Below are 24,732 nucleotides of genomic sequence, written 5' to 3'. Positions count from 1 at the left end.
CTCCCTTAAATCCGGCCCTGACTACATTTTATGTATTTGTGTCTGCATTCAATAAATTCAACTTCGTCGTAATCAACAAATTCTTTGCCCTTGAAGTCATATTTAAGTTTGACATTTGACCCCTAGGTCTAGTAGAGTCGGGAAACAAGTAAAATATAAAAATACTTATTTTAAAAAAGGCTTATCCAAGGAGAAGAACTCCACAATTACAGCTACTTCTCTCAATAATGTAGAATTTATTTCCCTTTTTCGATATCAAACAAAATACCTAATTGCCAGTAATTAATTGCATATTTGTTTAATTTATTTTAATTTTTTTTTTCATTTTTTTTTAGGTTCAATAAATAATACTATCAAGTTTCAACTTGATCCGACAATGCCTTTGGGAAAAGTAACGTGTACAATTATCAAAAGAGACAAACCCCCACATATTTAGCCATTTTTAATATCAAAGATAATAATTAATTGCCAGTTATAAATTGACTAATTGGTTAGTTTTATTTTTGTGTTGATTCATGTTTTATTAGGTAAACTAAATAATGGTACTAAGGTTCATATTGATCCGTGAATGGATGTAGGAAGAATGACGTGCTCAAACTTTGTACCAGACAGACAGAATTGATATAAGCTTTGTACAAAATCAAATCAACTAAGAGAAACAGGAGCAAGGATGTGTTTTGTTTATTCTCTCCCTGATCTGGAAACAATTCACACCTAGGAGAAAAAGCATTCTCAGACTAAAACATTGGCGCTGGTCACTGTCTGATACTCTTAGGCAACTGAATGAATTTCAAATGCGCTTTAAAAAAAAAGGGGGGGGGCTAAATACAATTGTCAAGAAAGCCAGTGGGATAACTGTGTATCATTTACAAGCTATGAAAGAACATTGGGACATCGTGCACACTTACTACGGAACCACTACACACTTACTACAGAACCACTACACATTTACTACAGAACCACTACCCACTTACTACAGAACCACTACACACTTACTATGGAACCACTACCCACTTACTACAGAACCACTACACACTTACTATGGAACCACTACACACTTACTACAGAACCACTACACTTACTACAGAACCACTACATACTTACTACAGAACCACTACACACTTACTACAGAACCACTACACACTTACTACAGAATCACTACACACTTACTACAGAACCACTACACACTTACTACAGAACCACTACACACTTACTACAGAACCACTACACTTACTACAGAACCACTACACACTTACTACAGAACCACTACACTTACTACAGAACCACTACATACTTACTACAGAACCACTACACACTTACTACAGAACCACTACACACTTACTACAGAACCACTACACACTTACTACAGAACCACTACACACTTACTACAGAACCACTACACACTTACTACAGAACCACTACACACTTACTACAGAACCACTACACACTTACTACAGAATCACTACACACTTACTACAGAACCACTACATACTTACTACAGAACCACTACACACTTACTAAAATCCTAAATGCTGTTGGTAAGGTCAACAAACTTAGACACATAGTCCAGAACAAAACAAAATATTGTTAAGAAATCTATAAAAAAAAAATTAAGAATAAAAAACTTCCAGGTCAATGTGTTAATATTTGACCATCAGAGTGAAGATATAAGACATCAATCACAAAACAGATACATGCATTGTGACAGTACATATATAACTATCCGAAACTATCCGAAACTAGTCATGGCAGAGCATCCCTAGAGAATGCTGATCATGTCCTTCAAAGCTGCACACTTTATCAAGAGGCCCCAACAAGACTCTGGACCTAAAACCCTCCCATAGAATAAAAACTATATGGAGAACTTCTTGATCTGTAAACCTCTGCGCGATTCATCTCAGATATAGGATTACTGATCTGAACTCTTTTATCATAAAAAAAATGGAAAGGAAGAAGGAGACAAGTTCTACTTTCTGTTGTTCACTTCTAAAGGAATGTTTCAGAGAAACTGGGATTTGAACATATATTTTGTGTGCTATGGTTCGCTCCTATAATGCATTGTTATGTGTAATGCACAATTGTAAGATAAATTTCCTCACAGAAAACAAAGATTACCATCAATAATATTATTTTAGAACCACTACACACCCTCTACAGAGCACTACATATCCCCAACAAAACCGCTACACATCCATTAAAGATTTTCTTTCAAGACCTTATTGGCAAGCTAAAAGAGTTTTTCATTTGTTCGATCCAAATATCTAGATCTAGTTACCGGCCAACTTCAATATTGTGGCTGCTGCGTCGGCTAGATGGGTATGTGGGAAAATATCATTCAGTTATTAATTTTTTTTTTACATTGCCGTGTTATAAATTAAAAGACAAAGTAAAGTTCCCCTTTCAGACTTTGTGGTCTATAGGGCAGATGATGTAAAGGTCATATGTGTCTGTGGCCTACAGTTGACGAGGTTGTCATGTGGCCAGCACAACGACCAACCGCCTTTTACTTTCTCCCCAACTAATGTAAGGAAGCCATTAGAGCTGCGTTTACTCAGAGACACCCAAAGACGCCGAAATTAAAAAGCCCAGGATTCGAACCCAGGACCCCCAGGTTCGGAAGCCAAGCGCTTAACCACTCAACCACCTCGGCCCCATTGGCGTGTTTTTTTTTTATGCCCAGTTTTTTTTTATCACATTCTCGTGCGCCTGATCAATGAATTCTCTGATTCTAAACTAAATGAACCAGAGCAGACCTGAACACGTGATGCAGACCATGAAGCGACTCATCGCGTAAGAGATAAATGGGACACCCACCAGCCATCAGCACCATGTTGCCGTGATGTTTAATCAGGAACACTCTCTGATCAATGAGTTTGACGTCACAAGATTAATCATTGTTTTTCATAAAATTACAAGTACGAAGGTTAAGTTGCAAGCAATTAAACAGTTTTATTTGTTTTACAACAAAGCACAAGTGCCACAAAGGCAATCATAATTATAAATAACTAATCGACCGGCGGCGTAACATACGCCGCTATTTTGCAGGGCCGTCCTTAGGCCACTGCAACCTATGCGACCGCAGTGGGCCCGCACTTTCATAGGACCCGCGCTTAATCTAGGTGTATAAATTATTAAATTAAACCATGTTATAACTTATAACATATTTCCCGCGAAATCCTGTAGATTTACCAAGAGCTTCTGGAAATCTCTGATATTGCAAAATATACGAAAAAGTCCTGGAAATATCCGGAAATTATTAAAATCTTTAGAAACGTCATACAAATCTCCTCAAATCTCCTGTAATATATAGACGAAAATTGTCATTTTGGGGTGTCATTCAATATGGAAAACGACAATCCTATGTGCGATAAAAAAACGACATTTTGAATCTGGTGAAAGAAGCTTCTCGCGCCGCATTTGGTAATTCTTGCTATTGAGCGTTACATGTGTAGGAAATAGAATTTTTATGATATACTGTATGACATCGCTACAAGCAAGGCTCGTAAGGTAGTTCTGTACGTAGCAAAGAATGAATAAAATGCAAAAACGAATGCATTTTCTAATATAAACTCTTATTTTTCACTTATAATCCGTATCCCTACCCAAACTGGGCCCCCGCGAATTCCGTTTCGCATACGGCTCCACAATGGTTAAGTCCGGCCCTGCTATTTAATGACGGGTGAATACAGAGTAGAATACTTGTTCTCCTCCCCCCCCCCCCCCAGTTTTTTTTTCACCGCTTAAACTACGTGGGGTAGAAATAAAAAAGATTGATCTTTCCATGACTTCCTGTTCACAACGGTTAAGTCCGGCCCTGCTATTTTGTGACGGGTTAATACTACTTGTTCTTCCCCCCCCCCTCCTCTTTTTTTTTCGTAGGGTAACTCTAGTCCGACTTTTAGAAATAAAAGAGAGATCTTTCCTTTACGTCTTGTCCAAACTGTTGAGCCATGAAGAGAACTATATAGATAGGTGGATAACAATCTACACATAATCAAGATGAAAATAAATTAAAAGTAATAACAATGAAATTTGTAATATAAATTATATCATAACAATAATAATGAACAACAATACCGCAACTTTCAGATCACGCGATTCACAAACAGAGAAATGATTCTCTATTCTCTAATTACAATCCAAGCCATCGACAGGGCAACACGGCGACATGAGAAGAATGCCGATAATTCCATACGGTTATATATTAGAATAGATATTAGAATAACAATATACAAATGTTCACTACTCAGTTCTAACGTGCAAAGCAACCGACTAAATAGGACCCACTCTCGTTCCCTAAGGGATCAAAACAGCTGAGGATCAGAGGGTCTCGCAAAATGTCCAAAATTTACGTTCGACTTCCATATATCTTATAATAAGTAATGTATATTATAAACAGTAGATCATTTTAATTTATAAATGTATATCTGTGTATAAGGGACAGCCTCTAAGACATAAGACCAACATAAAAATACTAGTTTTAACAGAGACTTATTATAATATATTGCATGAGGTATTTTCATACATGGAAGCCAACGAATTCAAAGCAACATTGTTGGTGTATCCGGTGTATACAAAAGTATTGTTAAGAAATGTCTTGTTGGAAAGCATTGTATAATGTGTGCGTATTTTAAACACTGCAGATTCTAATGTCTAACTTTGTAGTGGACCACGTGATCTTTTGTTGTAGTGTCTTGGTCGTTGTGTATGTGGTCTTGGTCGTTGTGTATGTGGTCTTGGTCGTTGTGTATGTGGTCTGTGCCGTTGTGTATGTGGTCTGTGCCGTTGTGTATGTGGTCTTGGTAGTTGTGTATGTGGTCTTGGTCGTTGTGTATGTGGTCTGTGCCGTTGTGTATGTGGTCTGTGCCGTTGTGTATGTAGTCTGTGCCGTTGTGTATGTGGTCTTGGTCGTTGTGTATGTGGTCTTGGTCGTTGTGTATGTGGTCTTGGCCGTTGTGTATGTGGTCTTGGTAGTTGTGTATGTGGTCTTGGTAGTTGTGTATGTGGTCTTGGTCGTTGTGTATGTGGTCTTGGTCGTTGTGTATGTGGTCTTCGTCGTTGTGTATGTGGTCTTGGTAGTTGTGTATGTGGTCTTGGTCGTTGTGTAAGTGGTCTTGGACGTTGTGTATGTGGTCTTGGTCGTTGTGTATGTGGTCTTGGTCGTTGTGTATGTGGTCTTGGTAGTTGTGTATGTGGTCTTGGTCGTTGTGTATGTGGTCTGTGCCGTTGTGTATGTGGTCTGTGCCGTTGTGTATGTAGTCTGTGCCGTTGTGTATGTGGTCTTGGTCGTTGTGTATGTGGTCTTGGTCGTTGTGTATGTGGTCTTGGCCGTTGTGTATGTGGTCTTGGTAGTTGTGTATGTGGTCTTGGTAGTTGTGTATGTGGTCTTGGTCGTTGTGTATGTGGTCTTGGTCGTTGTGTATGTGGTCTTCGTCGTTGTGTATGTGGTCTTGGTAGTTGTGTATGTGGTCTTGGTCGTTGTGTAAGTGGTCTTGGACGTTGTGTATGTGGTCTTGGTCGTTGTGTATGTGGTCTTGGTCGTTGTGTATGTGGTCTTGGTAGTTGTGTATGTGGTCTTGGTCGTTGTGTATGTGGTCTTGGTCGTTGTGTATGTGGTCTTGGTCGTTGTGTATGTGGTCTTGGTAGTTGTGTATGTGGTCTTGGTCGTTGTGTAAGTGGTCTTGGACGTTGTGTATGTGGTCTTGGTCGTTGTGTATGTGGTCTTGGTCGTTGTGTATGTGGTCTTGGTCGTTCTTGGTCGTTGTGTATGTGGTCTTGGTCGTTGTGTATGTGGTCTTGGTAGTTGTGTATGTGGTCTTGGTCGTTGTGTATGTGGTCTTGGTCGCTGTGTTTGTGGTCTTGGTCGTTGTGTATGTGGTCTTGGTCGTTGTGTATGTGGTCTGTGTCGTTGTGTATGTGGTCTTGGTCGATGTGTATGTGGTCTGTGCCGTTGTGTATGTGGTCTTGGTCGTTGTGTATGTGGTCTTGGTCGTTGTGTATGTGGTCTGTGTCGTTGTGTATGTGGTCTTGGTCGTTGTGTATGTGGTCTTGGTCGTTGTGTATGTGGCCTTGGTCGTTGTGTATGTGGTCTTGGTCGTTGTGTATGTGGTCTGTGTCGTTGTGTATGTGGTCTTGGTCGTTGTGTATGTGGTCTTGGTCGTTGTGTATGTGGTCTTGGTCGTTGTGTATGTGGTCTTGGTCGTTGTGTATGTGGCCTTGGTCGTTGTGTATGTGGTCTGTGCCGTTGTGTATGTGGCCTTGGTCGTTGTGTATGTGGCCTTGGTCGTTGTGTATGTGGTCTGTGTCGTTGTGTATGTGGTCTTGGTCGTTGTGTATGTGGTCTTGGTCGATGTGTATGTGGTCTTGGTCGTTGTGTATGTGGTCTTGGTCGTTGTGTATGTGGTCTTGGTCGTTGTGTATGTGGTCTGTGCCGTTGTGTATGTGGTCTGTGCCGTTGTGTATGTGGTCTTGGTCGTTGTGTATGTGGTCTTGGTCGTTGTGTATGTGGTCTTGGTCGTTGTGTATGTGGTCTTGGTCGTTGTGTATGTGGTCTTGGTCGTTGTGTATGTGGTCTGTGTCGTTGTGTATGTGGTCTTGGTCGTTGTGTATGTGGTCTTGGTCGTTGTGTATGTGGTCTTGGTAGTTGTGTATGTGGTCTTGGTCGTTGTGTAAGTGGTCTTGGACGTTGTGTATGTGGTCTTGGTCGTTGTGTATGTGGTCTTGGTCGTTGTGTATGTGGTCTTGGTCGTTCTTGGTCGTTGTGTATGTGGTCTTGGTCGTTGTGTTTGTGGTCTTGGTCGTTGTGTATGTGGTCTTGGTCGTTGTGTATGTGGTCTTGGTCGTTGTGTATGTGGTCTTGGTCGTTGTGTATGTGGTCGAGTTCGTTCTAAACCTCTTCACATTTTCATTTTCTTACTTTTTTTTTAGGCTCCATTATATCTTCCTCACATTTCTCCAGATCGCTTGCTTTACTTTTTCTCTTACTTTTTTTTCCCAAGATTATAATTAATTAATCTTATATTGTTGGTATCTTTGCCCCCCCCCCATTTTTTTTTCTTAAATAGGAAAATGGAGAGGGGCGATCTTTTCTTCTTCTTCTTCTTCGTTCTCATTGTTATGTTTGAGTGTTCAGATGACTAGACCAATACATGAGATGAACTGTTGGAGTGTTCAAATGACTAGACCAATACATGAGATGAACTGTTGGAGTGTTCAGATGACTAGACCAATACATGAGATGAACTGTTGGAGTGTTCAAATGACTAGACCAATACATGAGATGAACTGTTGGAGTGTTCAAATGACTAGACCAATACATGAGATGAACTGTTGGAGCGTTCAGAAGACTAGACCAATACATGAGATGAACTGTTGGAGTGTTCAGATGACTAGACCAATACATGAGATGAACTGTTGGAGCGTTCAGAAGACTAGACCAATACATGAGATGAACTGTTGGAGCGTTCAGAAGACTAGACCAATACATGAGATGAACTGTTGGAGTGTTCAGATGACTAGACCAATACATGAGATGAACTGTTGGAGCGTTCAGAAGACTAGACCAATACATGAGATGAACTGCGCAGTGGTTTCCAAATCAGAGAGCTCTCCATATAGTTTTCTTTCTATTGGGGGTGTTTTGGGGCCAGTGTCTTATACGGGCCTCTTGGTAAAGAGAGCAGTTTTGGAGGACGTGGTCGGCATTCTCTGGTGATACTCCACATGAGTAGATTTCACTGGTTCCAATTTTGAGCTTCCGGTACATGTGTTGTCGCATTCCGTTGTGTCCGGTCCTGAGTCGAAAGATTAGACGTTGGTCTTGTCGAGATAGCTTATAATAGGCATCATCTTTCTTGTGATTTGGATGAGAGCTTGATCATTTCTCATTTATTTTATTTACTTTTAATACAAAATAATAACATAATTCATTTTATGTTGAATGACATATATATATATATGCTAAGGTAAAAAGGGATTAGGGTAAGGGTTAGGTGGTGGGGTGGGGGGACATAGGTGTTGGTAGAAGAAAAAAAAGATTGCGAAGTATAATAATTGTAGACCTAGGCTCTATGTACACGTGTAGATACAATGTGTTAACAGTTCGCTAGGCTTAGATGAACTAATTAGCCATGTAAGTATTTATATAATATGTAAGTATTTAATGCAAATTGCTGGAATGTATCTAAATAACTAAAGTATGAGTATGTAGTAATAGCAATATAAATAAATAAATACTACAGGTACAGAAGTTGTCAAATGTTTGTTTGGACTAGACAAATTAGTTTTCATAACTTTACAGAGAGCAAAACAAAACAAAAAAAAAACAAACAAGTTGACAGTACCAGTTTAAAGATCGTGTTTTGCTCTGGTTTTTTGTTTGTTTATTTGTTTGTTTTTTAACTCAGCGCGTGAGGTAATTGAAGAGATAATTAAACCAGAGGCTGTTACTATCAATGCGATGCGTGAATCATCTCCCTTAGCAGGTACCACCCTGACCTACTCACAACACACACACACACACACACTCACAACACTAAACACCCCCCCCCCACACACACACACACTCACAACACTAAACACCCACACAAACACACGTACAGAAAACTACATTGTACTCGGAAATTGACTTCAAGAGTTTAATTCAAAGCTTAAAGTCAGTTCAAGGTGGCTGGGTAGTTGCGTGCCTGTGTGTGTAAGGTGAGTCTACCTGATACACACTTCTTTTATTTCCTGAAGTTGTAGGTAATAGTCGGCTATAACCTATCTGTCAACAAGCAACAAGTGAAGGTGTTCGCAAAACATTACAACACAACTTTATGACAAAACTCAAGGTTCGAACATACAATGTCTACATGTGGTATCAAGAGTTGTCTATACAATGTCTACTTGTGGTTTAAAGATTTGTCTATATAATGTCTACATGTGGTATCAAGAGTTGTCTATACAATGTCTACATGTGGTTTAAAGATTTGTCTATACAATGTCTACATGTGGTTTAAAGATTTGTCTATATAATGTCTACATGTGGTATCAAGAGTTGTCTATACAATGTCTACATGTGGTATCAAGAGTTGTCTATATAATGTCTACATGTGGTATCAAGAGTTGTCTATACAGTGTCTACATGTGGTTTAAAGATTTGTCTATACAATGTCTACATATGGTTTAAAGATTTGTCTATACAATGTCTACATGTGGTATCAAGAGTTGTCTATATAATGTCTACATGTGGTATCAAGAGTTGTCTATACAATGTCTACATGTGGTATCAAGAGTTGTCTATATAATGTCTACATGTGGTATCAAGAGTTGTCTATATAATGTCTACATGTGGTATCAAGAGTTGTCTATACAGTGTCTACATGTGGTTTAAAGATTTGTCTATACAATGTCTACATGTGGTATCAAGAGTTGTCTATATAATGTCTACATGTGGTATCAAGAGTTGTCTATACAGTGTCTAAATGTGGTTTAAAGATTTGTCTATACAATGTCTACATGTGGTTTAAAGATTTGTCTCTACAATGTCTACATGTGGTTTAAAGATTTGTCTATACAATGTCTACATGTGGTTTAAAGATTTGTCTATATAATGTCTACATGTGGTATCAAGAGTTGTTTATACAATGTCTACATATGGTTTAAAGATTTGTCTATACAATGTCTACATGTGGTATCAAGAGTTGTCTATATAATGTCTACATGTGGTATCAAGAGTTGTCTATACAGTGTCTACATGTGGTATCAAGAGTTGTCTATATAATGTCTACATGTGGTATCAAGTGTTGTCTATACAGTGTCTACATGTGGTATCAAGAGTTGTCTATATAATGTCTACATGTGGTATCAAGAGTTGTCTATACAATGTCTACATGTGGTATCAAGATTTGTCTATATAATGTCTACATGTGGTATCAAGAGTTGTCTATACAATGTCTACATGTGGTATCAAGAGTTGTCTATATAATGTCTACATGTGGTATCAAGAGTTGTCTATACAATGTCTACATGTGGTATCAAGAGTTGTCTATATAATGTCTACATGTGGTATCAAGATTTGTCTATACAATGTCTACATGTGCTATTAAGATTTGTCTATACAATGTCTACATGTGGTATCAAGAGTTGTCTATACAATGTTTACATGTGGTATCAAGATTTGTCTATACAATGTCTACATGTGGTATCAAGGTTTGACTATAAAATGTCTACTTCTGGTATAAAGGTCTATCTATACAATATCTACATGTGGTATAACGTTTTAACTATGTCATGTCAACATGTGGTTTAAAGGTTTGGCTATACAATGTCTACATGTGGTTTTAAGGTTTACCTACGCCATGTCCACATGTAGTATCAAGGTTCACCTATGTCATGTCTACATATGGTTTAAAGGTTAGCCTATGTCATGTCTACATATGGTTTAAAGGTTAGCCTATGTCATGTCTACATATGGTTTGAAGGTTAGCCTATGTCATGTCTACATATGGTTTAAAGGTTTGCCTATGTCATGTCTACATATGGTTTAAAGGTTTGCCTATGTCATGTCTACATATGGTTTAAAGGTTTGCCTATGTCATGTCTACATATGGTTTAAAGGTTTGCCTATGTCATGTCTACATGTGGTATCAAGAGTTGTCTATACAATGTCTACATGCGACCCCCTGCCTTAGATCAAATGTAACAAAAGCCTCATCAAGTCATCCTGTTTGTATCTGTATGTACCAGTACATGTAGTTACCGAAAAGGACATTCCACATTTCATAGCATATACACTGTACAGGAACTTAAAATCTAAGTCATTAGACTCAGAAACCACCATACAGTTACAGATATTTCAATGATTATCGTGAACATTTATCCGATATTTTAAATTTCAAAGGAGAAGTTAGATTCATGATGCCCCACGGAGTCCCTAAAAAGATGGCAGCGCAAAGATTCCAATCAAGCCATGCCTGCTTCGACTGCCCTTCGCGTACCCAGGTCATAATTGTCAAGTCACGATCTCACCACACAGAAAGACTATCTTAAAATACTTTTTAAAGATACCATAATCAAATTTTATAACATTGTTTCCATTAAGACTTAAAGGGCAATCACCCATCTACATTCTTTGTTGATTTATTATTCTTAGCCCTTTCTCCACCCCACCCCTTAGCCACGTTGTGAAGAATAAATATTTGTACAAAGCTTAATATCAATTCCCTCTGTCTGTCTGGTAAATAGTTTAAACACGTTACTTCTCCCATTCCCATTCTGGAAAAAAAAAAGTTGAAACTTTGCACAATTATTCATTGGCATAGACAATACATGAATAAATTTTAAACAAGATTTCAAAGAGAGTACACAAACTCAGAGGCGGCCCCCATCGAATTCACCATTGGACCAGGAATATCCAAGCCATAGTCTTGTTTTGATCGTGGAAAGTAATAACATTTAAAAATCATTGGGCACTAAAATAGTAATAATAAAATAAAATTAATTTTCTCTTTTAAATTTTCAATCTTTTAAAATAAATTTTTATCGTACAAAAGTGCTTTTTAAACTACAATCTAGAACTAGATCTAGATATAGAATCTTAATATAGAATCTAGATCTAGACTAGAATTGGTATGACTTTACACGTTTAATCTTAAAATTACTAGACCTAGGCCAATGTTATGATCAGGAATAGTGGTAGGCCCTACCGGGTAATGGTTAAATGGTGTATGCTACTAGATCTATACTGTTCGCATCCGATTCACTTCTTGATCATACCTAATGTGATACTACTGTTTACATAATAAATAAATCTGCGCCCCTAAGCTGTCAGAAGATAAGCTATTGCTTTAATAATGAAAATTGTGTACAAATTAAAATTTAAATTATTAATACATTTATAATATATCTAGATCTGGGCTCTATTTAGTTTTATTTAGACTGTCAAGTGTATAATGAGTGCTATAAAAGTAGTTCGTTTTTTTTTTAAACTTACAACTACAGCGAAGTTAAAAACAACATTTCAATTAGTATTTCATTCCATGAGTTAGTTAATAAATGAAAAATATATTTTATAACAATACATTGATACTTTTGCCTTAGTGACTTTAGATGCAATTTTTGTACCAATGCGCGAGCGAGTCTGTGAATGAAGCCTGTGACTTTTAAAAAAAACTTACCTCCACTGAAGTTTTTCATATAGAAGTGGTGTATTTTTGGAAAAATCTGCTTGCATCATAGATGATTTTTTTTTTTAATTAAATGGTTCACTTTCGGAAAAGAAAAAAGTAGCCGTTGCATCAGAGCTTTGAATGATGTAAAATATCATGTCCGATTTTCATTTTCTCTTCTAGTTTATGTTATCTAAACTGGACGAACGGACGGATGGACATACAGACCACACAAACTAATAAAGTCTTTTCCCCTTTCGGGGGCAGCTAAAAATTTTTAAAAAATTAGTCAATTAATTACTTGTTATTAATTATTTTGTTTGATACTAACAATGGAAATCATTCCTTCAGTAGTCACAGATATAGTTAAATATGTCAGGTTTTGTCCCCTTCAGTTATAGTACAATTTATTTCTATGATTCTCAGATGAGGTTGAAACTTTAAACCATTATTGATTGTTCCAAACAAAACATGAATCAATTAGAGAATCAACCAATTAGTCAATTAATAAATTGGTAACTAATTATTTTGTTTGATATCGAAACAGGTAAATAACTTCTACATTACTGAAAGACATAGTTTTATATGTGGAGTTTTTCCCATTAGATAAACTTATATTTTTTTAAGTACTATTTATATGTTGCTTGTATAATGACGTTTATTTCCTTGGTTACGCGACTGATTATGACGTAGAGTCCATAGAGCCTGCTCTAGACATCGGGAAATCCCAAAATGCTTGAGAAAAGATTCTACAATAACAAAGATTTATCTCATGACAACTTAGACTTCTGTAAGATCCAATCATTTAATTATAGTCCCCTGCAGTGATTCTCATACTGTTAACTCACCCACCCCCCTAGTCTGACGTAAGATAGAATATACATGTTTGAATCAGGTCAAGCCAAAGAATAGAGTTCTTAAAAAAATGCTCAATGCATTATCGACCTTATAGAGCCCTAGTTCAAACTAGAAAAATAAATAAGATTAACTGTAATGGGTGCTATTTATCCAAAGAACATCCGCACTTCAAACATTTAGAACTTTTAAAAAGACTTTTAAAAAAAAAACAAAGCTTAAATTAAGCGTACATGTATCAATTAGTTTGGATCAGTCATGTAATTAAATTTGAAATAATATTTATACAAATAAATTTTTTAAAAAGGGAACGACATGAATTCGAACTTGTGAGCTAAAGCTTTCTTAGCCTTCTCAAGCCAACATGGTAACCACTCTACTGGCGAAGAGTCTATGAACGTGGTAGATTGTATAGGTATCCATTGTTTCTAGTTCATGTTTGTGTTCACTAAGCCTGAGACGGCAGCCTAATATAAAGGGGACTAATTCAGCTTATACTACAGCTTCAGTCAAGTACTATTTCTTTCCTTTGTTTGCTTCGGTCAAGTACTTTTCTTTCCCTTGTTTGAGATACCAAACATTGTAATTTATTACCAATAGTTAATTAACTAATTAGTTAATTATGTTTTTATTGATTCTTGTGATCCGAGATTGGGTGTCGGAGAAATAACGTGTACAAACTTTCAGCCAGACAGACAGAGTGAGTTGATTTAAGCTTTGTAAAAAACTTGTGCACATGTATACGGAGTGCCCATTTAAAACAAGGGCCCATTGAAAACCTTATTGGCACATATCAGTGTAGGACTGTGTAGGCTCTGTAGGGTCCGTTACGTAGAAGCACTATGGAATTCCCTGTGAACACAGCTCTTGTAACGCGTGAACAGCATCAGAGCGACTACCCAGAGAACTGTCTCCTGTACTGGCTGCGAAATTGGCCCCATTTAATGCCAAGAGAAATATACTCTAGCTTGACTGTAGCTTCAATTAGGCCAATACAGAGCACTGCTGGGTGTTTTACATCTCTCACTCGCTATGACATCTACCTAGGACTGTGTGTGTGTGTCTGTGGGGGTATGTGCGCGCGTGCATGCGCAGTAAATGGATCGGTGGAATCGAAAACGTTGGGGGAAAAAAAAGGAACTTAGAGTAAAAATATAAGAAAAGCTTGGAATCAACCTGTCTCCAAGTATTCCATTTAGGTCTCTACTCTATTGTAAATTATTAACTTGGTTCTCATTACTAATGGGGGGCTGAGTGCTGGCCAGTGATATGCCGGAAATGAAATAACAAATGTGTTTCTTTTGAAGGAACTCCATGAAAAGTGTCCCAAAAAGTCTTTCATGACTTGAAGAGGATTCTGGGAAAAGAGGAAGTGGAGTCGGCTCTATTATTAGTGTCATTGAGTCCTTGACCTCTTCACGGTGTTAATTTGGTTTGGTTACCTTATACATACTGATGATCACGTCCTGGTTTAACATTGTAAAGATAGGCAGGCTCTTAACATATGCGCCGCCTCTCACCACTGGAAGAGATATATGGGGGGGGGGGCCAGTGAGCGGCCGCCTAGGAAACTAGATGGGGCCCAGCGTTTAAGGCCCGAGGTCGTCCTCATGTGTTTGCTTAAATAATATATTCTATGTTAAATGCCGAATTTTGTAGGTCTCGTTTCTAGATGCCAACAGTATTGGATGCTTTAAGTGTCGGCATGCGTCCTCTAGATATGTCAGTGTCGTCTCCTAGGGGTCAGGATTGCTCCTGGCGGCTCAAATGGTCACTCCAAGGACCGGCGAATTCTAAAAGACGCCTCGGGGATTGTACCTAATGCTGGTACAAACGTGGACTGAGAAGCAGGCCCGGGTCAGGGACAGAGAACATGTCACCAAACAAAAACTAAGTCTCAGACAGGTCATAAAGTCAACATCCCGTCAACCTTTCATACCCAACATTTATTTTGAACTGAGGGTTTGATCGTTTTCCTTCCCGATTGCCAAGAGCGTATCGCCGCTAATGAAAAATCGTCGTGGCAATGTGACCGAACCTATGAGGCTTCATTGGTCACAGAAGGCAAAAGTTTGAATGGGCTGGATAGCACCGGGTCGTAGTTGGGCATCTCTGCCTTAAAGTACTCCAAGTCAAAGTACTCCAAGTCAAAGTACTCCAAGTCAAAGTACCCCAAGTCAAAGTACTCCTAGTACCAATACGTAACTTTTCCTCTTTACTTTTCTTGTACAGATAAAAAACATTCCGAACTATCACTGCCGCACGCCCCTTTATCTCTCCTAACCAACGGCCTGACTCGAGCTAAGGGCAGACGACTCCCTCTTCAAGACACAGCAGACGATGGCATTTGAACAAGAAAAGCTCAGCTCGGAAACCTGTTAGATAAGGGAGAGGTCAGGCTTAATTGTCATGGAGGAATGTTACGTTATGTTGCGAGGAAACGGCTAAGCTGTTACTATAGCAACACAGATCACAACATTTTGTTAGTAAACACCCAGACGTAAAATAGTAAACATCCACTGATCCAGATATATCATTGTAAAACATGCACCTATCCAGGCTTATCATAGTAGGCCTAATCATCCACATCCACTTATCCAGACCTCTCATCATAAGTATCCACTTATCCTGAATTATCATTAGGGCTCTGAACATCCACATATCCACACTCATCATATTAAACATACTCTTATCTATTTAAGACCTATCTTTATAAGCTTCCGCTTAGCAAAACTTCACATCCATATATCCACACGTTAACATCCATGTATCCACACGTAAACATCCTCTTATTCAGACGTGTAACTATCCTTGTGTCCAGACTTATAGTAGCCTGTGTCTATTGTGAGGACCAAACTCTAAATGCTAAAAATATATAGGCCAATATTTTTTTCTTCCTCTATATTAAATTTCTTCTTACAAAGTCCAAAGCCCAGGTACACAGACTAACTAAAATAAAAACAAAATGGCTTAGTTAGATCAGCAAGTTAAGAATTTCAAAGTAATTACGTCGAGGAATGCCTTCTTTGTTGTTCGCCCACCCCCCTTTTTTTTTTCAAAATGTTTAGCTAGCTGTTTATCTACAGTCCACCATGCGACCCTAGCCCCTCCCTTCCATCATTTCGATATCGATTTCAAACGATTCCTATCATCTGTGCAGCGAGAGGGGGGAAAAAGGAAAAAAACAAAACTTACCGACAACATTGAGTTCCTACACAGGGGATGTAAACAAGAGCGAGGTCATTGGAATGCGCCAAGGGAGTTCGTAGAATACCGAGAGAAAAAACAGAACACAGAATCCTTGCTCCGACAGACCGACACCTTCTTTGACGTACGAACTGAATGAAATTCCAACACAAATGAAAAACACGTTTGAAACAAATGTGCTTTACTCAATCAGTCTCGCTCTGTCTCTCTCCCTCTCTCTCTCCTCTCTTATCATTTCTGGTTTAGAGGATATGCGAGAGCCGAATGAGCACAATGAAGCTGGGTCTGAGAGTTCTACTCTAAATTCTTTGCTCAGCCTTAGAAAGAGGGGCGGGGGGGGGGGCAGGCAGGTAATTACGGTAGCCCGCAGGCTTCAAAGTTGTCAAAGAACGACGAAAAAAAAGTTGTTTTTTTTTTGCTATAGATGTAGATCTAGCTAGTCTCTATTATTTTTTATTTCTAAAATTCTGAGGTTAAAAATACATTATTTTATGCATCCCCCACCCCACCAGAAAAAAAACAACGTAAAATTCTCCTGGTAAATAGACTTAAATTAATTACATTCTCGAATAGATGAAGCAACAATTTTTTATGAAATTCAATTTCAAAATTTAGGCTGATGAATATTTTCTCGAGACTCGGATAAGTAAACATTTGTTTGAAACGGTAAATAAATTTGTTTGATACCGTAAATAATTTAATTGAAACGGCATTGTTGTGATGTTTCACGTCTGCAACTGCATATTTGTGACAAAATTCTCACTCTATTTTGGCTAATTGATGCAGAGACCTATATTTAGAATACAATGCTTTCACCTTCACTTTCACTATTTCCTTAATCTGTTGAACCGTTGGAGCAGCACACATGATTTGTCGACCGTCTTTCTCCATTCGTCTCTGCCTTTAGCCTTAGTTAGAACCTCATTCAATGTTGTCTTCCAATAGTTTTCTGTCTGCCTCTTCTTCTTTTACCTGGTACTGTTCTCTAAGAGAAAGTCTTTGCGAGTCCTGAGCATACAAGAATGTGGCTATCGTCGGCATGACGCGTTATCATCTTTTTTTTAAGTAACGTCTGCATTATATAAGATAAGTTATGACCAAGGAGCTCATAGACCTGATTTAATTGAGGAGGGTTATGACTTTGTCTTCCCAGATTGTTTTGAGTTTTGCAAGAGCTGCTCTGGACTGTGGCCAGTAGTTCAGGTTTGGTTCCTTCATCTCAAACGATAGCTCCGAGTAGCCACGAAGGTATTTAATACTATTGACACTTGCCAGCTCTTCGTCTCCGAATGCTGATGGACATGTTTATAGCCCTGTTGGCTATTGGTCATATTGTGTTGGGGTTTGTTGTTTTTTCGAAGGCGAAAAGTAATTTTTAACAAATGGAAGGAAAAGTTAGATGAACAGCGTGTCAGAGTTGTAAACTCATTAAAAATAAAGCTTATGCTGTGGTTTGAAACTGTCGCACGACGAAATGGTTTTTAAAAAAAAGTTTATTCTTTGATTCGTACTTTGGGAAAAAAAATTCACAGATCTTTATAGAAATGTTCTTTCAAATATCAAATGTTAATATCAAATATTCGTTTTGAATCACGTGTTAAATTGATATAGAATGTTTGACTAGTATCGGATATGGAATAATAAACAGTCACTTACTATCGGATGTTATATTAATATGAAATGTTCTATTATTTATGGAATTATTCTAAACCGAACAAACTACCCAATTATTGACAAGTTATTCCAAAGTTGTCTACTTTCTATACAGCCATACCTGTTGCCAAAAGTGAGCAAATAAGTTCATTAGTTGGCAATGTAGTTAATGAGGACAAAAGAACCCAATGTGGGCAAACTCAGACAAAGTAACCCACTGAGGGCAAAGTAAGCCAAAGTGGACAAAGTAAGTCAATGTTGGCAAAGTAACCCAATAGGGCAATGTAACTCAATGTGGGCAATGTAACCCAATGTTGGCAAAGTAACCCAATGAGGGAAAAAAACAATGAGGGCAAAGTAACCCAATGATGGCAAAGTAACCCAGAGTGGGCAAAATAACCCAATGTGAGTAATGTAACCTAATTAGGCAAAGTAACCCAATGAGGGCAAAGTAAATCAGTGTGGGCAAAATAACCCAATGTGAGTAATGTAACCTAATTAGGCAAAGTAACCCAATGAGGGCAAAGTAAATCAGTGTGGGCAAAATAACCCAATGTGAGTAATGTAACCTAATGAGGACAAAGTTACACAATGAGGGCAAAGTAACCCAGTGTGGGCAAAATAACCCAATGTGAGTAATGTAACCTAATTAGGGCAAAGTAAACCAATGAGGGCAAATAACCCAACGTTGGCAAAGTAACCCAATATGGGCAAAGTAACCCAATGACGGTCTTAAGGAGTAAAAAGTACAAAATGTTAATATATCTTGCTGACCATGGAACAGATTCAGATCAATTGAAAAGCATTTTTACAAAGCTTAAATCAACTCACTCTGTCTGTCTAGTACGAAGTGTGTGCATGTTATTGCTCCCACACCCAAACTCGGATCAAGTTGAAATTTTGAACAATTATTTTTTATAGCTGATAAAACAAAACAATCAAATTAAAAAAAAACAAATTTGTTAATTAACTTTTGGTTAATTATTATTATTCTCAAGTTATATCAATGAAATGCAGTCATAAAATCACCAGTCCACGCAAAAACTACTAAACAGACCTAGGTACTACACTAGTTGAAGTAGGCCTACTCTTAGGAAATGTATTCATCCTGACTGTTTGCCATTTCTATAAGGTAGACAGAAAATTACTGTAATCAAATTACAACCATGTCCGTAGTCCATACCAACACAGCGTTATGAAATGTGGGTCATGTCAAACTCAACTAATAGGGACTATTCCCTAAGAACACCGAGGGGGTTGCCTGAATCAGAAAGGAAAACCAATGACTAAGCAAAGTCTCTACAAATAACATGCAAGACTAGAGGGTCCAATTAATACGAGCAGGTTGTACGATCATTGTTTTCTCTCTTTTGAAGGAATGGGTGTAATTTCTAACTTAAGATAGACCTACAAATATCTAGTTAAAGTCTAGATCTAAATAACTAGATTTGAATCTACATTTTACTTAGCATTTTTTTCATTTTATTCAGAGATTTTTTATGGGTTGTGACTAATATTCTTTTTATTTATTTGCATCAGGGGCGGACTGGCTATATGGGCATTCGGGCAAATGCCCGGTGGGCCGGTACCCAAATGGGCCGGTAGGGTCACCTAAAGGGTCTCATGAATGCCACTTTGTCACGTATTGAATTGTTAAAGGTTTTATAATGTTCTCTTAACAAAGTGGCCCTCTGAGCGTCGTGTTTTTTTTAAACATCGTTTACAGACTCAACATTGTAAGTCCTAATGCTAATTTAATTTAACACATTTTTCGAAATAATGTAATAGTCTACATCCGTAGAGAGTGCTACTGTAGGCTTCATTCTTTAAGGGTCTACACAGTTAGCGATGAAAAAGCAACATAAGGCCTATATTTCATAGAAAGATATAGAGCATGCTTACAGTTATTGATACATTATTAAACTTAACATAATTATTTTCAGGACAGGTAGGCCTATAATTGGAGGCCCATCATATGATATACAATTTATGGGCCAGACTTGAATAGAAATGCCTGGGCCGATTTTGACACCCAGTCCGCCCCTGAATGAAAGCTGATAATGCCTTTTTATATCGCGTGTAGAATTGGCGTTTTCTGTATTGAATGACACTCCACAACGACAATGCGGTCTATTTTTCTGGAGATTTTTTAGAGTTTTCAATAGATTTCTTGGAACACGGAAAATCAGGAAGCTGTAGTATCCGTGTTATAAGTTATAATGGTTAATTTAATAATTTACACCTAGAGTTAGCGCGGGGCCTATGAAAGTGCGGGGCCCACTGCAGCCGCATAAGTTGCAGTGGTCTAAGGCCGGCCCTGTGCAACATCACTATATATCTTGTGCAAAAAAAGGAAATAATCAATTTTAAAAGAAGGAAAAAAACTTCTTTAAAAAACAAAGCTTATCTAAGGCACTTACAACTTACAATTACATATCTCAATAACGTAGAAGCTATCTTCCTTATTCGATATCAAACAAAATAACTAATAACCAATTATGAATTGACTGGGAGAAATAACTTGTTCAATCGTATATGGGGACGAAACCATACATATTTAGCCGTAACTGTGAAGTCTTTAAGATTAATTTCCCTTGTTGGTATTCAACTAAAAAATTAAAAACCAGTAATTAATCGACTAGTTGGTTAATTTTAGTTATTGATTCACGTTTCGTCTATGCCAATGAATAATTGTGCAAATGTTCAACATGATCCGAGATTGGGTGTGGGAGAAATAATGTGTACAAACTTTGTCCAGACAGAGTGAGTTGATATAAGCTTCGTAAAACGACACTTTTTAAGAACTGATAGTGATTGCTACAGTGATAGAATGATAGAGATTATGATAACAACAAAGAAAATCGCGATGATATGTTAAGTGTATGTAGAACTAACTGGAGATTGGATTTTGAAAGTACCATAAAAAAAGTTGTTTTAAAAAGACAGTTCCTTCTTTATGCAACTGAAGTCTCTTTGTAAGAGGACGACTCCTTCGCTCGTAATAACTGAGGTATCAAATCTGTATCAAATCTGTATGATTAAGGAAAAAAAAAGACCCCCCCCCCCCACCTTTTTTTTTCCGCCTGGTAACGCAGTTATCGATATGGTATAGCATATTCTAGTTTGGTGATAACAATCAGGCTTAAAAACTTCCTTAGAACATAAGACGGTGCACTAAAATGGCTACATCATTCTGAACGTCTATTTCACAGACCTATATATGTTAGACCTAGACTGGACGCGCCCATATCTTAACACTACACAAAAATGTCGCGAAAAACTGTTGTTTTGTAAAGTAGTTATGAGAAGTAAGAAATTGTTGTTTTTTTTCAAACCTAACCTACGTAACATACAATACTAATAATCATTATAATGTTTAGTCCGAGTAATTAAACATCGTTACATCGTCTCAAAATTATTTTTGCTATTTTTATTTAAATTTTAATGTACAATCTAAATCTCAATGGAAACTAAAAGAAAGTGGATTCATACATATGCGTGAATATATAGTTCTGTGATTAATAGCCCATTCTATTTAAAATCCGCAAAATGGTATTGCATTATTTCTAAACTTTGAAAACTAAAGATCATTACTTTTCTAAGACAGAAAATAACGATTTTCAAAGATTCAGGGCACAAACCTAGATATATAGGTGTTCATTGCACGCAGGCGGCCGAATGTCGGGGGCCGTCGAATCATTATTCGAGGGTTACCTTTCTAACACTTTTAGTTTTTTTATTTTAAAAAATACTAATATATTTTATTAATATTTTATATAAATTCTAATTATTCCATTATTATATGAAAACTATTTTTGAAAAAAAAGATATTCGTATTTAAGAAGCTATTTAGGAAAATTTTAATAAGTAAAAAATGAAGCGGCGCGAGAGGGATTCCCACGGGTTTTTCCATAGGCGTCTATTCATTTCTGACCTTGAATTTTCGCGGGTTGTCTGTAATATTTGTTTCGAGTGACGCGTACAGAAGCAGATCAATCAAAACATTATTTTTTCTTCTTAGTATCTACTTACTACATATTAATATTGTTTAGTAAGTAGATCTAGTAATCAAAACTCAATATTAATTTTTTTAAAATTATTTTTATGTTAAACGGCTGTTAGTTAAGCGTAGAATATTTTTGGGTCATCATCAATGTAGATCTACATTAAGATGTAGGCTACTAGCTGTTTGGAGCAACAAGCCAACGACCGACCTACAACAGGATGGGGGGAAAATGTTTTAGTTTCATTGTAGTTATTAATTCGTGTCGGAATATTACCAATGTTTACAAATTAAAACATCTTAAGTAAGAGACGTCGTTTCGTCTTCTAATAAGACCTTGTCAAATGTAAACCATTTTCGTGAGTGACGTAATCAACAATATGGGTTAAAACTTGTTTAGGTGTAGATCTACAGTTCAAAACGTCTCCGCTAGTGTGATTCTTCTGGATTTGTTTTTAAATCTGAGATTGGTCGAATTTCTTCCGACTATAGCACTTCATTATAGTGACGATGTTTGTTTACGTAACACGAAGATCACGCCCATTACAGATGTCCTTGTACTATAGTTACCTAGAATATCCCTCGAATAATATTATTGGCCAGGGCTGCCTCTTTATTATTCGACTTTTTTTTTCTAATATTTGCCTTTTTAAAATTCTTTCTTCTTATTACGAGACGTTGAAGACGCTAGGAGAAGGAATTTCTGAAGACGAAAACGCCAGAATACGCTGAGCGCCGGGACCGGTGCCTAAATCAGACCCTTTGCTAACTTGAGCGGAAACCCGCCGAATGTTCAATTCTGTCTCTAGAAAGAACTTTTTACAACGTTTAAAAATTTAGTAGGCAACACTAGTTCCCAAAAATACTCTTTTAGTGAAATTCTATTAAATAACTAAATTCAATGAAACGTTCAATTACTGTAAATGAAAAATAAAACTTAAATATTGTGTTATAATTAGGACTAAGTTACTTTTCTTTTTCATTACATTCTTAGGAAGACTAACGGACCTCACAGTGGGAGCCTACATCGCTCCTCTGGGCCCCAGCTTCTAAAAAAAAAAGGGGAGGGGCTGGAACGAAAATTGTATGTAGGGGATCGCCACCCGGAAATGTTTGAGAAACACTGCCTTAACGTGTTTATTTCAACTCGTTGTTAAAGTCACTTGTACTTCGGACTTTATTTTACATCAATTCAAGACAAATATTCAGCGCTGAGTTGCTTCTCTTGTGGGATAAATGTGTAGACATGTCCGAATCCGCGTATGTCTGATGATTGTGGACTCTCCAAAATACAATCGTGATAATCATTATCAAAGTTTACTGAACGTTAACAAATGTTCACCAGATGGAAAGAAAACGAAAAAAAAAAAAAAAAAATTATATATATATAAAAAAAAAAAAGAAAAAAAAATTTAAAAACATGAAAAGATAAAAAAAAATTAAAACAAAAAAATAAATAAAGCATTTATAAAAATGGGGAACAACCTGAATTTAAACTCATGGCCCAAGCCTTAAAAGGCTTCTCTAAAGCCAACACGGTAACCACTCTGCAAGCGTAGAGCCTATGCCGGTTCAGTTATCTAATGTTTCTATGGTAGTTTTAATTTTCATGTTGTGTTCAGTAAGATGATGACCTATAAAGGGGACTAATTCAGCTTATACCACCACTTCAGTCAAGTACTAATTCTTTCTCTTGTTTGAGATACCAAACAAAATAATTAATTACCAATAGTTAATTAGCTAATGGTTGTTTTATTTGATTCTTGTGTTGTTTTAATAATTTGTGCGAAAGTTCCTCTTGATCCTAGATTGGGTGTGGGAGAAACACCGTGTACGGAATATTTACCAGACAAGAGCTGAGACAAGCTTTGTAAAAAAAACAAACGCTCCTCTCCATGGTTTCATTTCTTTTGGCTATCTCAGTACTGGTTAGTGTGAAACCAAGCAAGATGTTTCGTGTCCCCCCCCCCTCCCCACTTTGACTTTGTACTTGGACGTTGAGTCTTACTTTCTAGGTTAGGGGTGGGCAAATTACGGCCTGCGGGCCACATGCGACCAATGGAGAGTTTCATGCGTCCCGTCGACACCTACAAATATTAGGTTTGCCCACAGATTATATCAATAAAAAAATGCAAATTTATTAAACTTTTATTATTTCTATATAAATTATTGAAACTTCTGATTCTTATGATGAAGAGGCTAAACAAATAATCTCTAGACATGTCATTCTAAAAAGTTGAAAGGAAACGAAAATTATACCGGTATTAATTGGCAATATTTAGTTAAAGATGCAAACTCTGGCCAGTTTATTCAATGCTATGAAAAAATGTGTTGAAAGTGTGGAGTTAGCATGGTACAAGATGGAGCCCGTGCTTTGACTCAGAAAAACATTGGCTTGTTAAATTACAGAACAATGATCCATTCCCAACCATCTACGCTTGCGGAGATAGTTTGTGCCAAGCTGCATTGAATAGCAAACATATTATTGACCCAATTATCTTAAGTTATCCAACTTATCTGAGCTAGGGGTCTTAACCACAAGCAGTTCCAAGAAGTAGCCTGCTTGAAGATTTGGAAACAAAACATTAGGTATCACAGATGTATCCACTGTCTTAACATGGGCAAAGTATTGAGAAGAATATGGGATCTCATAGAAGAAATTGTTATCGTCTTTAAATGATATGGACTGTCACTTTGTTGCTAATGTTTCTAATATGGAGACATGTTTGCCATCAACACATAATTGCAATGGGTTGTTTCCAAATGAAGTGAAAAATAAATCTTTAATGAATCACTTCAGCACATCATAGTAAAAAAACAAACAAACATGACTAAACACTTAAATAAAACTCATGAACTCATACA

At 37.2% G+C, this 24,732-nt stretch overlaps 1 protein-coding gene across 1 annotated transcript in view; it reads right to left on the bottom strand.

Moving 5' to 3' along the window:
* Positions 1-16,510, bottom strand: part of LOC129925382 (protein stum homolog) — a 55,776-nt gene extending 39,266 nt beyond the window's left edge. The window contains exon 1 of the mRNA XM_056025108.1: positions 16,200-16,510. The gene's annotated coding sequence lies outside the window, so the exon portion shown is untranslated. The remainder of the gene's footprint in view (positions 1-16,199) is intronic.
* Between the last annotated feature and the right edge of the window lie 8,222 nt (positions 16,511-24,732).

Source organism: Biomphalaria glabrata, chromosome 3 (genome assembly GCF_947242115.1).
Source record: "Biomphalaria glabrata chromosome 3, xgBioGlab47.1, whole genome shotgun sequence".
Taxonomy (NCBI): Eukaryota; Metazoa; Mollusca; class Gastropoda; family Planorbidae; genus Biomphalaria; species Biomphalaria glabrata.
This window is presented reverse-complemented; position numbering and strand designations above follow the sequence as displayed.